Source organism: Sorex fumeus, unplaced genomic scaffold (assembly GCF_029834395.1).
Source record: "Sorex fumeus unplaced genomic scaffold, SorFum_2.1 ptg000128l, whole genome shotgun sequence".
NCBI lineage: Eukaryota > Metazoa > Chordata > Mammalia > Eulipotyphla > Soricidae > Sorex > Sorex fumeus.
Window position 1 is genome coordinate 46,638,873 of NW_026606185.1, and position 15,523 is coordinate 46,654,395.

At 37.7% G+C, this 15,523-nt stretch overlaps 1 non-coding gene and 1 pseudogene across 1 annotated transcript; both read right to left on the bottom strand.

Moving 5' to 3' along the window:
• Window positions 1–682: 682 nt before the first annotated feature.
• LOC130045233 (fibulin-7-like) overlaps window positions 683–15,523 on the bottom strand; it is an 83,142-nt pseudogene continuing 68,301 nt past the window's right edge.
• LOC130045615 (U2 spliceosomal RNA) lies at window positions 6,006–6,203 on the bottom strand. Its single transcript, XR_008795591.1, has one exon. It is a non-coding gene; the product is annotated as a U2 spliceosomal RNA (small nuclear RNA).

The following is a 15,523-nucleotide window of genomic DNA, read 5'->3' on the forward strand; positions in this document are numbered from 1 at the left end:
AGGAGACATTGACTTCAGTTTAAAAGGACTTACCTTAAAGTTAAACTCATCAAAATTTTTACTTGTGGTGTCCTCTAATCTAGACATTTTTTGAGCTAAAAAAAAATCACCCTTCTTTTCTGTTATATGAGTCTTTTTTTAAATGTTTGAATATTTATTAATTTTTTGAAACTTTTTTATAGAATCATTGTGAGATAGACCCTTACAAACCTGTTCATGATTGGATTTCAGTCATACAATATCCCTACACCCATCTCTCCGGCAGTGTACACTTCCCAGCACCAGTATACCCAAGTCAGAGCTGTACATAGTGTGGAATGAACTAAAATTTTAATTTAGTTCCAATACCTCTTTTTACTTAGGTGGTTTTAGCAACCCTTGGTGCCATTAAGCATATTCATTATTATATGCAAAATTTTGTTAAGTAAATATTGTTTTGCTATAGCACTGCACTGTAGCATTGTCCTCCCGTTGTTGTTCATCACTGATTTGCTCCAGCAGGCACCAGTAACGTCTCAATTGTGAAACTTGTTGCTATTGTTTTTGGCACATTGAATACCTCAGGGGTAGCAAGGTGTGGGGGCGGGATACTCTCAGTAGCTTGTCCGATTCTGGGGCAGAGGAATAAAATCTGGGTCGGTCAAGACAAACGCCCTACCCACTGTGCTATCACTCCAGCCCCCTAGAAGTCATACGGGGACACAAAGATGGTGACCTTTGACATGTGGTTGGTCTGGAAGGAGCGGTCCAAGTACTCGGACATGTCCACGTCCACCTCCAGCATCTGCGGTCCTGCCAGGGGCTGGACCAGCTCTCTCGTCAGCTAGTCTGAGCACTGCATCACAAAGTCGCTGCAACTGTTCCCACCCATGATCCCAAATCGAAGACTGTAGGGTCCAGGCCCGCCCGGCACAGAGGCCGTGGTGGTCATGCAGAAGAGCATAACGGGAGTTTGCAGCTTGGAGGGCAGGGAGAGGTAATGGAAGGAGATGGTCTTGGGCAAGTGGGTTTCGCTCACACTGAAAGGGAGACGTCTTCACATAGCTGACATTGCTACTACCCTCGGGACACTGTGGGCTGATGCACTGGAAGCCTCCTCCAGTGGTCCCTGGGGGCTGGGGGGCACACCTGCTGTGGACTCACACACTCATCAGTATCTTCACAACTCTTCTCCTCTCCCAGGATCCGGTACCCAGAGGGGCAGCTGCTGCAGTAAGATCCAGAGGTGTTACGCAGGCATGCATGCAGAGCCCGAGCAGCCCCTCCTGTTCATAGAGCTCGCACTTGTTCACATTCTGGCTGATGCAGTCACAGGTGGGGGGCACCGCTCAGGTGGAATCCAGCGTCACAGCTGCAGTGCTGAGTTCGCTCCACCTGCATGCATCTGGGCACACGGATGAAGGTGGGGCTGCTGGCCTCGGGGGCGGTACTCTGGGTCTGATGTTGACAGCAACTTCCTGTCCTTCCCTGAGGACAAATGCATTTGTACTGCCTGATTCCTTCCATACAAGTTCTGCCATTTTGGCAAGGCCGACAGGAGCATTTGCTGATATCTCTGTAGCGGGGCTGCTTCCTGTTCAGGTACTGTTGGGAAGTTTGCTGTATGAAAAAAAAAAACTTTTTTTTTTACTTATGGGAACTGGAGAGACAGTGCAATGGGGCGGACCCTTACTTTGAATGCCCCCAACCTGTATTTGATCACTGGTACCAAGTATATTTCCTCAAACTCTTAGAAGAGTGATCCCTGAGCAGGGAGTTAGAAGTAAATACTGAACACTGTTGGGTATTCCCCCAACAAACAAACTTATCTATAGCAAAAATCACATGCAAAAGTTCCTGGTGATTTTTTGGAAATTTCCAGGAACACGATCTTGCTGTTTTTCCTTTAAGACCACATCATTGCTTAGACTGTTTTGAGATTATCTCAGCCTTACCAATATTGGTTGAAATACCTTCTTTAATAATAATGTTTATATTTTTTGCTGTAATCTTTCAACCACTCAGTGAGTATTGGGTTATATCACAACACGTGATAGAATTGCTGACCATAAGGAACAAAACAGAAAAATAAATTAAGACACTATAAGTCTACAAGGGAATACTAAATATGGTGATGAATTGAATTTGCTGGATGGATCTATAATTTAGTCTTTAGGGAGTCCTGGGGAGGCATTCTAGAGAAACTGAGGGCCAAGACAAATCCTAAAGCAATAATAATGGTCATTCAGTTGAAATACGCATGACTAGAAGTGAGGAGGCATTGTGCAATAAGAGTACTATAGAACAATACACTAGACAAATGGTTTCTTTTAACCACCCATCCTGGTTGACCAGAACTTTCTTCCTGTTAGCACTGCATATATCAGTTCCGGTATACTCCTTCATTGGTTTTAAGGTTTATTGAGGAGATTTTAATCTCACTCCAAATTCCTGGGATGAAATATCTAAAATGATCTCACCAAATGGGATTGTTTACCACTGTTGCTTAGTTACCTATGTGCATGCAGAATTTAAGGAAGGACTTAAGAGAGTATGGAATGAAGAACTAGAATTATTATAAAAATACACTTGACCAACTTTATAATTTTTCCATGCATTATTCTGTTTGTGTTTCCAAAATCAGTGTTAACTTCAACATATGCCAGAGAGAGGGAATTGATTCCTGTGCTAGACAGGTACGCAGTTCTAGTCTCAGAAATGACCTGGGGGAGATGCTTAGGATAGGGAGCTCATTAAACTCAGAAACTCGCTTCACCAATCTCTCCTGACTTAAAAAAAAAAAAGTTAGTTAAATTGCTTAAGGTCAATTTCAACATTTAAGAGGAAAGATTATCAGGAAAAAGAATACTCTGATCTCAAACTCAGAGAGGAGGCAGATGTGATGTGAGAAAGAAGACAGATGTCATTATGATGCCCTAGAATTTCTTGGAACAGTTTAATGAAAAGCTCTCTTTTAAGTGGTCATGCTAGTGGGATTTTTAAAGTTGATTAGTTGACAAGACTACTTAGCATATTAGAATACTGGATACTCCAAAGTTAAAGATTAAAAAGACTTTTTTTTCTCCTACTGTCTCTGACTTAATTGCTTTCCGCAACTTGCTTGAAACAGCTGTCTTCTTATCCTATCCTAATGAGGCTCGACCACTGGCATGGAATATTCAATGCCATTTTTCACAAGGGATAGATAGAAAAATAAAATCCCCCTTTCTGTAACTTGCTAGGTGACACAAATAACTTGGGGACATTAAGCCATGAAGAAAACATGAGTTCATACAATTGGAAACTCTATGCCCTAAGAGAAAACTAGGTCTCCATTAGTTGGTTTAGCATTAAAGTTGTAAGTATTTATCCTATTATACCTTTTTTATGTGTTTTTATCTTAAGTGAGACTTGAAGAAAATTAAAATATTTAATAACTAGCAAGTTGGAAAGTTCTGGACAAGTTACTTAAACTGCATAGAGGAGAGCAGGTATGTTTTGTTTTGTTTTGTTTAATGGTCCAATACAAAAAGAGCTAAATCTAAATTCTGTTATATCTATGATGTCTTATTAATTAATGGTTATAGTTATAATATGCAATAATATGCATTAGTTACTATAATAATTATTAAAATATGAGCAAATTTTTAACCAGCTACCTTTCAAGGATGTAAGAATGCAAAACGAAACACAATACACTAGAGTCCATGTACTTACAAGTGTTTCTGTCTAATAGAAAAGTGACTATAAATGGAAAAATAATCTCCAAACCATAAAAATGCTATCTGGTAGTATAAGTTATAGAGGGGGACTAGATGGTTATTATTTTATTTTTCAAAATATTTTGGTTGCCATAACAAATGATCTTTTCCTTTGGATTCCACAAAGCAGAAAAACTGAAAATAAAGAACGTAATTACCTCAACATCCAAAAAATATTTTAAATTTTATTTGAGGCACTATGATTTATAATACTAATAATGTTAAGGTTTTGTGTAAACACATTCCAATACCACACCCTCCACCAGAGTGTCCATCGACCCCACCTTATCTCAGTTCCCCGGAACCCACACACAAGGCAGGAACCAGATCCAATAGCTTTATAGTGTTGTGCTTCAATGATTCAGATCTTATCTCCTTTGGAACTTATCCTGAAGCTTGTGGGAATAATATGAAACGCCTCTTTCCCCTTTATGACACTTACCATATGACTTACCATATTGTTCATTTTATAATACTTCTCCCACATCTTATTTTGACATAACCTGTCCTTTTAATCTTGACTTTATATATGGCTCTTACTCTAGATGTTAATTCTTAACAGAGATAGTTTTATTCTCCATAATTAAAGTGTTCTTCATGATAATAAATAACCTTGCAATTTCCCATTCCAAAATACAACTTTAAACTATTCATTTGCTCTGCTTTGTTGTCTAATAATGGTCAACAGTCTCTCTCCTAGCTTCTTAAACTGTTGGTTGCAGAACTCATTATGGGGGTCTTTCAAAAAATTTGTCAACACTGAAAAGTTACTGACTGCACAATGATTAAAAACTAATTCAAAATCAGTTGTGTAATGAATTCAAGTTATTTCTGTTACTGTTATCCCACGTTGTAATTCCCTTATTAAGAGGGATTGCAAATAGGATACATTTAAGAATCCCTCTCTAGGGGACCAGAGGAATAGTACAATGGGTATAATACTTGTAACGCCTGGCCTACCTGGGTGTGATCCCCAGCATCCCATATGATCTCTCAAAATTTCCAGGTGTGAACCCTGAGTGCAGAGTCAGAAGTAAGCTCTGAGCACAAACAAACACACACACACACACACACAAACAGACACACACACCAGATCCTTCTTCAACACCCCAGTCCCACATGACCCCATAAAGAACTGTCCTTATAACCCTGCAGGTTTCTGGGCACTCCAGGCAGCTCTGGAGGCCCCTGCTATGGCAGGATAAGAGCAGGAGCTTATGCTAGCTTATTCTAGCCTTTGCTTTGAATTGTAGATCTAATTAGCCAAGAACACCAATGGTATACCCCAATGTCTCTGAGCACATCTTAGCATCTCACACCCCACTCCCTGAAAAATAACTGGGTATACAGTTTTTTCCAATATCTAGTGATTTGGAAAATGTATATGATACACATATATTTATATAAGAATATATATTTCTCAAATATGTTTTTACATATTCCTGGAAACTCATCACCCCCTGAGCACTGAAAGGTGTAGCCTTGGAGGTCTATGAATACCACCAGAGTGATACTGGTGCCCCCAAGCCCCACACCCCGACCAACACTATTCTAGCCAGATGTGGTAGCAACAGCTTGAACTGTGTGGTCTAGTTAACCAAAGATTGCTGGGAATGGCATCCAGGTTCCAAGAGCACTGCTTGAGACAGACCACCCCCCCTAATAAATAAAAGATTTTGTCAGTGTTATTAGTATCCCAACTGTAAGATGTATGTGTATATATATGCATCTTGTGTATAAACATTTTGTATATAAGATATAAACACACTTCCAGTGATTGATTTGTTTCAAATACACTAATTATGCAATATTTTACCACTAAATATTAAATCAATATCACTGTAAATGTGAAAACATTTTTAATGTGTTATATAAATATGATAAGAAATTTGGCATCACTCATTTCATCACCTAGACACCGCTGTTTCAGTAAGATTGAGTTAAAGCTAATAGGAGGAAAGTGCAGAAAGAATATAAAGTTGATCCAAGATCACCACTTACCAAGAATGTTCATTCAGTGGCCAAATAGTGGCCTACATTGCTGCTTAAATTATCTTTATGGATCTTTTAAAGGCATTTATCTTTGTTTCCCTCTATTAAGTATAGAAACAGAATCCTTTAGACAAAGAGGAAATATTCTCCAAGGGAAAAAATTTTACAAACCTCATAAACTACTTATATCCCCTCAAACGCCTACTCAAGTGTATTAGTGATCTAATAACTTTGTCTCTCTCTCTCTTTCTCTCTCTCTCTCTTTCTCTCTCTCTTTTGTGCACCATTTCTGGAGGTACTGCAATACCAGGTTGATGTGTTAAGTGGGTAGAGAAAACTCTTATTCCTACTTCCTGGTCCAAAATTCAAAAATCCACTGAATATATTGTCCTCAGAGAGAGGATGTATCAGATATTACATTGACTAGAACAAATACTACACTTGATCTTAGATAATAGGTCAAGAAATGATAGTGATGACTAATTTCTTAAAAAACAAATAAACAGAACCCTCAGGTCTCAATTTCAGTCATCAACTGGGCTCAACATCCTGACTGAGCCCTTCTTATACCTGGTCTAGTGGCATGATTGACATTCACCTGAGGGCATGAGGGGCACCTACATAGATTTGTCTTTTCTTTTATTTCCTCCATTTTTTGACCATGTTGTAGCTCTTTATTGTGAATCTAATGCAGCAGAACAACTTTTCTTTTTTTTTTTTATTAGTGAAACACCATGAGGTACAGTTGTAGATTTACAAGTTGTTGTGCTTGGGTTTCAGTTATGCAATGATCGAGTAACCATCCCACCACCAGTGCCCATTCTCCAACCCCACCAATCCCAGTATCCCTCCCACCCCCCTATCATCCATCCCACCATGCCTCTGTGTCAGGGCACTCCCTTTTGCTTTATCTCTCCTTTTGGGTGTTGTGGTCTGCAGAAGAGACATTGGGTGGCAGTCATGTTTGGTCCATAGATTCCTTTCAGCAGCCATCTCCCATCCTGGGCAGATCTTCCCAGCACCCTTTATTTGGTGCTCCCTTTTCTATCTGAGCTGCTTTACCCCTAGAGTGTGTGGCTGGCCTCTAAGCCATGGAGTGAACAACCTGGTATTTATCACAGCTGTTCTCGGGTGTTAGTCTCTTATTTTGTTACTTTATGTTACCCAGATGAATGCAATCTTTCTATGTCTGTCCCTCTCTTTCTGACTCATTTCGCTTAGCATAATATTTTTCCATGTAGTACCACTTGTATGTAAATTTCATGACTTCATTTTTGCTAACTGCTACATAGTACTCCATTGTGTAGATGTAGCAAGGTTTCTTAATCCAGTCATCTGTTCTCGAGCACTCAGGTTTTTGTCCATATTCTAGCTATTGTAAACAGTGCTGCAATGAACAAACAAGTGCAGATGTCACTTTGACTATACTTTTTGGCCTCTCCGGGGTATATTCCCAGGAGTGGTATTGCTGGGTCAAATGGGAGCTCAATTTCTAATTTTTTGAGAGTTGTCCATACTGTTTTCCAATCCATAAGGTACATTGAAGACAAAGTTGGCAAAACCCTCCATGGCATTGAAGCTAATGTTATCTTCAAAGATGTCACGCCACTGGCCAAGCAAGTGAAAACAGAGATAGACAAATGGGACTATCTTAAACTAAGAAGCTTCTGCACCTCCAAAGAAACAGTGACCAAAATACAAAGACAGTCTACAGAATGGGAAAGGATATTCTCCAAATACACATCCTACAAGGGGTTGATATCAAGGATATACAAAGTACTTGTTGAACTCCACAAGAAGAAAACATCCAATCTCATCAAAAAGTGGGGCAACGAAATGAACAGAGATTTTCTCAAAGAAGAAATCCGAATGGCAAAAAGGCACATGAGAAAATGCTCTACATCATTAATCATCAGGGAGATGCAGATCAAAACAATAATGAGATATCATTTCACACCACAGAGACTGGCCAACATTCAAAAGAAAAAAAGCAACCTGTGTTGGCGTGCATGTGGCGAGAAAGGGACCCTCCTTCACTGCTGGTGGGAATGCCAACTGGTTCAACCCTTTTGGAAAACAGTATGGACGACTCTCAAAAAATTAGATATTTCCTCCATTTTTATTGAGGTATCATGATTTGTAAAACTGTTAATGATAGTTTTGTGCATACATGGTCCAGACATATGTTCCAACATCACATCTACCATAAGAGGGCTCACTTTTTTGCCAAAATGTCTCTATCCTCACCTCCCCACTCCATCACCCACCTAAGATAAGCTCGCTTTTTTAGACTAACAATCCATTTCTGTTTCCTTTGTCCATTTGTTGTTTCTTTATACATATATGTGTATATCTATATATGTACACACATATACACAGAAACACACATATATTTATATGTATATATTCCCACATGAGTTTTTTGTACATCATTAGTTTCATCTGTACAGCAGCAACTTGCAGGATTCCATTTTTTCTTATCACTGAGTAGAGTCCACTGTGCATATATACTAAAATTTCTTTATCTAATCATGTGTTCTTGGGCACTTGGGTCATTTCCAGATCTTAGCTATTGTAAATAGTGCTGCAATGAACATAGGCACAAATGTCTCTTTCAAAATAATGTTATTAGACCCTTGGGACAGATGCTGAGAAGTGGAATTTCTGGATCATACAGAAGCTCAATTCTTAGTTTTTTGAGAAGTGTCCATATTGCTTGCCAAGGAGATTAAGCTAGTTCACATTCTACATGGCTTTTTTTGACAGTGTATTTTTCTGGTTGAGAAAAAGACAGTAAGAAAGAAAAATACATATTTTGGAGACAACAGGTTTTGAATTAAAGTGTCCTTAAGGGAAAGAAATTAGATTTATTCACTGGTGTTTTATTGATGTCTGGTCTGATTGCTCAGACTATAAGTCCCTTATGAGGAAAACAGGCACAGAAAATGTGGATGTTATTAGAAGGAACCAGAGAATTGTGAGGGAATTGGTGAATTCACAATCCAAAAAACACAAGAATCAGCAACTTCCTTCAGGTGACATTAGACTGATTATGACATTTCCTAAATGCTTAATGTCACAGATGGGGCAATCAACTTATAAAACGTCTTAAAATGCTATTTTCACCTTCTGTTCATGACATGGGCAGAAATACCCAGATAGAAAATACGTCATTTAAAACACTGATCAACTTGGTGCTCTGTGGATTTATTTTTTTATGTTCATTTTAGAAAATGATTTCTAAAAAACAAAGAAAACAAAGTTTCCTGTGCAGACCAATAATCTAAATATATATTGTGTTTACACACCCACCTAAAAGGTAGACTAAAGGTAAACAAGAGAACTGTGTTGGGATGGGGATAGTTGAGGAGGGTCCAACTGTATTGTTACCAAATTTTGGGAAGTCTTGGGGATGTAGTGTAAGAGAAGCAATAGAGGAGGGATAAAAAGGGCTAAACTAGACTCCTAATTTTCTCTCATGTTCTGGGAAGTAAAAAGCCGTGAGATCTTCAGAAACTATGCAAAGTGAGAATAGTCTTAGGCATAAACATGGAGCTCTTATTTTTGATCAGATTATTAGCATCCTTTTATATCCTGCACTAATGTTGCAAATTTACCTGATTCCCCTGGCCTCCTAGAGGTTGAAGTACATTTAATTTGAGATTAGTTATAAAGTTGCTTTTTCCCATGGAGATTCTTAATTTATCCTGAAAAGGTGCTCTGACCTAGTCAGAGAGTCGTGTTAAATAGCTGCTTCTTGCTATGAGAAAAAGCATTCCATGGATAACTGCACAGTTTCCCTATAACCAGAAGCCAAACTACATCTCATCTTAATGTATTAAAGTTCAATTCACTCTGTACACTCGCAAAAATGAGTGTTCACCTTTGCTAAACATTGAAGATTGAAGTGTTTTTTTTTTTCTTTTTGTACCACTGACTAGTAAAGATGTTCAGTTAACTGGTTTGAAACTCTCTAAGTTTTTACAGCAGATCTTACTTCACTTTCTATATGCAAGAAAGATAACTGTTAGAAGCAGTGCGAGGTACCTCCCTGGGCAATACAACTGAAAAGCGTAACAATATACATCACATGGTTTTTGTGAACTGAGAAGCCTGAGGAATATCAATATAACACTTATAGATTGAAACTACTGCTCTTTCGTTTTTTTTGTTTGGAGACCCCACCCAGTGGTGTTCAGGGCTTACTCCTGGCTCTGCACTTGGGAATCAGTCCTGATGGTGATCAGGGCACTTACTGTTCTAAAATAAATTCTGAAATTGGTGTTATATTAAGCTCTAGAAAGCTATTAGACTGCATTGAACTTCAAACTTAGCCAGTCTTCAAAATTTTACTTTTAGCATTTAGGAGCAAAGGGAACATTTAGTTTACTTAGAAGGCAATAAATGAATGCAATGAGGTAGAGTCAAAATTATGTCAACCTTGGAACCTTATGATGATCAAAGATTTGATAGAACAAAAAAATAGTTGTTAGCAGAGATTAGTGATTAGAATAACGGAGACATTCAACTCAGGGAAAAAATTCAGAGATGTAACCTATATTGACACTTGTGTTTCTGATCAGTTTTTACTATTCTATTCTGTTTCTTTTGTTAACTAGTACATCTAAATTGTCATTGCATAAGTAAATTGACTGGTACTCTGCTACTTAAACACATACAGACACACACAGACACACATACACACAAACCTTTGTTGTTGAACCAGACAATTTGACTTAAGAGTAAAACTGACAGTTGTGTTTGTATTTCTATTTCCAATATATTTTGATTATAAAATAATGTATTACATTTGCTAGAATTTTCCCTGTGAGTGGCTAAGGGAGCTTTTTATCTCATTACAAATGGGACTAATTTGTTCCAAGGGCCGCTCTTGGTGAGTGAGTCTGTGTGAGTTTCTCCAGTATCTAATCCAACCCAAAATTGCAGTAATTTCGTTTGGGTCTCATCCCAGAACTACATGCCATTTCTAGAAGAAATGGAGAACCCATTTCGAGGAGATAAAATGCTTAGAAAATCCTCTTTAATTTATTCCATGTTTTCCCACTCAGCAGACTGGAAAAACCCACCTCCATTTGCTAGTATCATTCATCCTTTAATTACAGTGCACTAATTACCACTTCTCTGTGGTATACAAGCTTCTACCCCTCTCAAAGCAGACTCAAAGCTAGGTCAAGGCAGGAAATTTGACCCTGTAACTAAATTAGTCTTTTAATTAAGGGTGGAGTACTAAGAGGAGAAAGAGAGAAATTGCACAGACAGCCTATAGAGTATAAGCACACCCTATGGGTTCATTTGCATATCTAAATTTAGCCAACTTTAGGCTCCTAACAAGTTCTCCTCCTTCCTTTAACTCAGTAATCCATTAAAAGGATTTGCAAGAAGGTTCCCTGAAGTGAAATTTAACTTGCGAGTAAACAGTGAAATGTGCTTAAGTTTTCCCACTTGAATTTTCTTTAAACATATATCTAGCCTGGATTTTTAGCATATAAAGTACTCTACACAAGGATATTTAATAATTTGTATAAATTGATACTAAAATTTAGAATTTATTGCTAATAACGGGCCTGGCTGAAATATAGAAACCGTAAGATATATATCACTGGTATACAGTACATCACTGTGGCAACTGTAATTTAGACGTTACAGCCTGAATTCTTCACTAGCTTAATTACATAATATTTCAGACAAAAATGGCCTTTATTACAACACCAAAGTCGCAACCTATAAAAATTATAGTTAGGGCGAGAGAGCTAGTACAGGGGCATAAATCTCTTGTCTTGCTTGCAGCTGACCCTCATTCGATCTCTTGAGCATTACCAGGAGTCACCTCTGAGTGCAAGGTGAGAGTAGCCCCTGAGCTCTAGTGGCTATGGCCCGAAATCTCAAAATAAGTAAATTGAAACTGGACTTCAATAGAATTGAGAGTTTCTTCACTGTCAATGGTGCTGCCAAAGGAATGAAAAAATTTACTGATGACTGGGAGTAAACATTTGCAAAAACACATCTTGATGAAGGATGCTATTATCTGATACTTTCTGTACTTGGAAAACAAAAATCAAAATATGAAAAGAACTCTTAGAACCCAATAATAAGTCAAAAATAAAGCCACCCCAATTTAACCAGGGACTATATCAGGAATCTTACCATAGATATATAAAAATAATAAATCAGCTTGTGAAAAATGCTTCACAAACTACATACACAACCTATTAAAATGGTCAAGATCCAGAACACAGAGAGCAGGAAAAGCTATCAAGAAGGAGAAGCAAGAGAAATTCATTTGTTGCTGGTGTGAATGCAAGCTGGTGTAGTCTCTTTGAAAACAATTGGAACAATTGGCAGTTTTGGATAAAAGTATACTCTTTCCCACGATCCAACAACTGTACATTCTAGTATTTACGTAGTTTACATAGTTTTGAAAACTTGAGTCCACACAAAATCACACAGATGTTTATAATAAACATATGTAAACACATAGACATTTATTCATAATTGCAAAAGCTTGGAAGTGGCCAAGATATTCTTAATAATCAAGTCGATTAATAAACTGCAAAAGTAGTTTGACAATAGAATAGTTTTTAGTGTTGAAAGACATTTGTTATCAACTCATGGAAAGAAAGGGAGGAAGCTGAAACATTTGCCAAGTGAAAGAAGCCAATATAAAAAGGTCTCATATTGCATAATTCCAACAATTTAACATCTGGAAAAGAGAACTCGATGAAGACAGTAGAAAGATTAGTGGTTGCCAGGATACAGAAAATGGAGGGAAGGATAAGTTTATGAAGTAGAGGATCCAAAGAGATAATACAGAGGTTAAGTCACTTGTATACAGCCGACCCAAATGTGCTACTCAGCACCATGTATGGTCTTCTGAACACAAAGCCAGGATTAAGCCCTGAGCACTGTTGGGTATGAGCCAAAAATCAAAAGCAACACACAACACACACCAATGTGGAGCAAAAGTACAATTTATAGAATTGTATTTCAAATGGTAGATGGGGTATAGTATATACACATGCTGATTTTTAAAGACAAACCTTGAAATTTATTTTGCCTATATTTGACCAATATTACTAGTAAAATCTTACTACATTTTGTTTATTACAATTATTTTCAGTTAATTGAGTAAATAGTTTTTATAAAGTATCATAAATAGTCAAATATTTTATTTTTTATTAGTGATGCAAATAGGTTTTATTAAATAAAACTTACTTAGATGTGAGGGATAAGTCAATGATGCATGGAGGGATCTTTACCCATGGAAGGTGTGGGCTGAAAGTAGATAATGGACCAAACACGATGGCCTCTCAGCATCTGTATTGAAAACCATAATGCCCAAAAGTAGAGAGAGAGTAAAAGGGAAATTGTCTGCAGGGGGAGGGGTGGGATGGCGGGGGAAGGATACTGGGGACATTGGAGGTGGAAAATGTACACTGGTGGAGGGATGGGTGTTCAATAATTGCATGACTGAAACTCAGACATGAAAGCTTTGTAACTGTATCTCATGGTGATTTAATAAAAAAGAAGAAGAAGAAGAAGAAGAAGAAGAAGAAGAAGAAGAAGAAGAAGAAGAAGAAGAAGAAGAAGAAGAAGAAGAAGAAGAAGAAGAAGAAGAAGAAGAAATAATAAAGGGGCTGGAGTGATAGTACAGTGGGTATGGCATTTGTCTTGCATGCAACCGACCCGGATTTGATTCCCAGCATCCCATAGGGTCCCCTAAGCACCGCCAGGAGTAATTCATGAGCGCAGAGCCAGGAGTAACCCCTGTGCATCGCCAGGTGTGACTCGAAAAGCAAAAAAAGAAGAAAGAGAGAAAAAAGAAAGAAAGAAAGAAAGAAAGAAAGAAAGAAAGAAAGAAAGAAAGAAAGAAAAAGAAAGAAAGATTCAGAGAAAGGAAATACATGTTCAAGAGAGAACATGGGCTTAAGAGGGCAAGTCAGAGTAAAATCTTTAAATATAAAAGACCAATCCCAAACTATTCTATAAAAGATAAAGTTATTGTTTTAAATATCCCTTAATCGTGATTTTATAAATCATGGTGTAGGGAATTTATTAATAATGTTGTTGTTGTGGGGCTATACCAGGTAGTGTTCAGCCCTTCCACCTGGCTCTGCACTCAGTCACCTCTCTTGGTGAGAATTGGGGTACTCTATTGGGTACCAGAGATAGAATCTGGGTGGGCTGCATGCAAGACAAGAACCCTACTCACCATACTATCTCTCCAGCTCCCATACAGGATCTATTATATATGATAAGTTCACCCCCTCTGTTTTTTATCTTCTGAGAGCATCTAGAGAGATTTCTTTCATGGAATTATGATAAATAAACCACTGAGGGGAGTTCTAGCATCCTTGGTGCTTATTCTCTGCAAGTCAGACTAAAAATTAATGTGAAAGATGCTGTCAATTGAGAGTTACTGTCAATTGCAAGATGCTGTCAATTGAGACAGGCATCCTGATTGTAGGAGAAATGATGGAATTCCTGGGAGATAGAAAGGAGTAGCACTAAGTTGTCAAAAACAAGGTAGGAATGACAGTCAGAATGTTTTGACACATATAGCTCTTTGAAGACATCTCACTGATTATGAGATCTCTAGAAATAAAACCTAGTTTTTCTGATCTGAGACATATCTCTTGAACTAGTCTGTATCTATACCTTAAATAGAATAGATCAAATTTTATTGGATATTAAAAAGAAATGTTAGAGAAGCATAATGAAGATATTGTAATAATGTCACAGCTATATTTAAATATTTATTATTCCATGGTTATCTTCAGAGTATTTATATTTTTATTATCCTAGACATAACAGAATAACCATACTGGAATAATAGAAATAACCAGATACTTTGGGAATATTTCAGTCATTTAAAAAGAGAAACCTATAGTACTCCACAATCACAACTAAGATAGTAGTACTACTTTGGGTATAGCTATTAAAAGTTTAAATATATAATATAAACGTATAATATAACTTGCTCTTTGGCTTTTTACTAATTGAATAGATGTTCCCAAGCTAGCAACACTCAGTAAGATCTACAAAATATGTCATTTATTTACTTATCGGTCATGTGGCTCTTAAGATGCCATTGCAGATTAAAATAAATGCTCTGAGGAACCGAAGCCATCATAGCACTGCTACTAGGGCATTTACCTTGCATGCAGCCAGTCCAGGTCTGATTTGTGGCAACTCAGAGGTTGCCAGCACTGTCCTGTTGTTCATCGATTTGCTTGAGCTCAAAGTCAGGAGTAAGTCCTGAGCACAATGAGGTGTGACCCCCCAAACAAAACAAAAGAAGATCTCTGAAGTTCTCTGATAGAACTAAAGCATTGATTCCTAAGCGGAGAAAAACAGATGGTCTTTGGGTATGCTGTTACTTTTTGGTCTTAGGAGCCCATTCCAGTCCCAAAATATGCTGAATCCCCCAAAGATCTGTTTATAAAGAATGTATCTTTTTGATACTCCCTTTAAGGATAATCCATTCGTTTCTCCATTTATAAAATTGAAAAAATATTAACAATAAATGCAACAACAATAAACCTATTATATAACATAAATGCTGTATGTTTACAAAGAATAACTGCATTTTAGAGAAAAAGTAAGAGAAGTCTAACACTGCACTGTAGCACTGTCCTGTTGTTCATCGATTTGCTTGAGCAGGCACCAGTAATGTCTCCACTGTGAGACTTGTTGAGACTTGTTGTTACTGTTTTTAACATATTGAATACAACACAGGGAGCTTGCCAGGCTTTGCCGTGCAGGCAGGATAC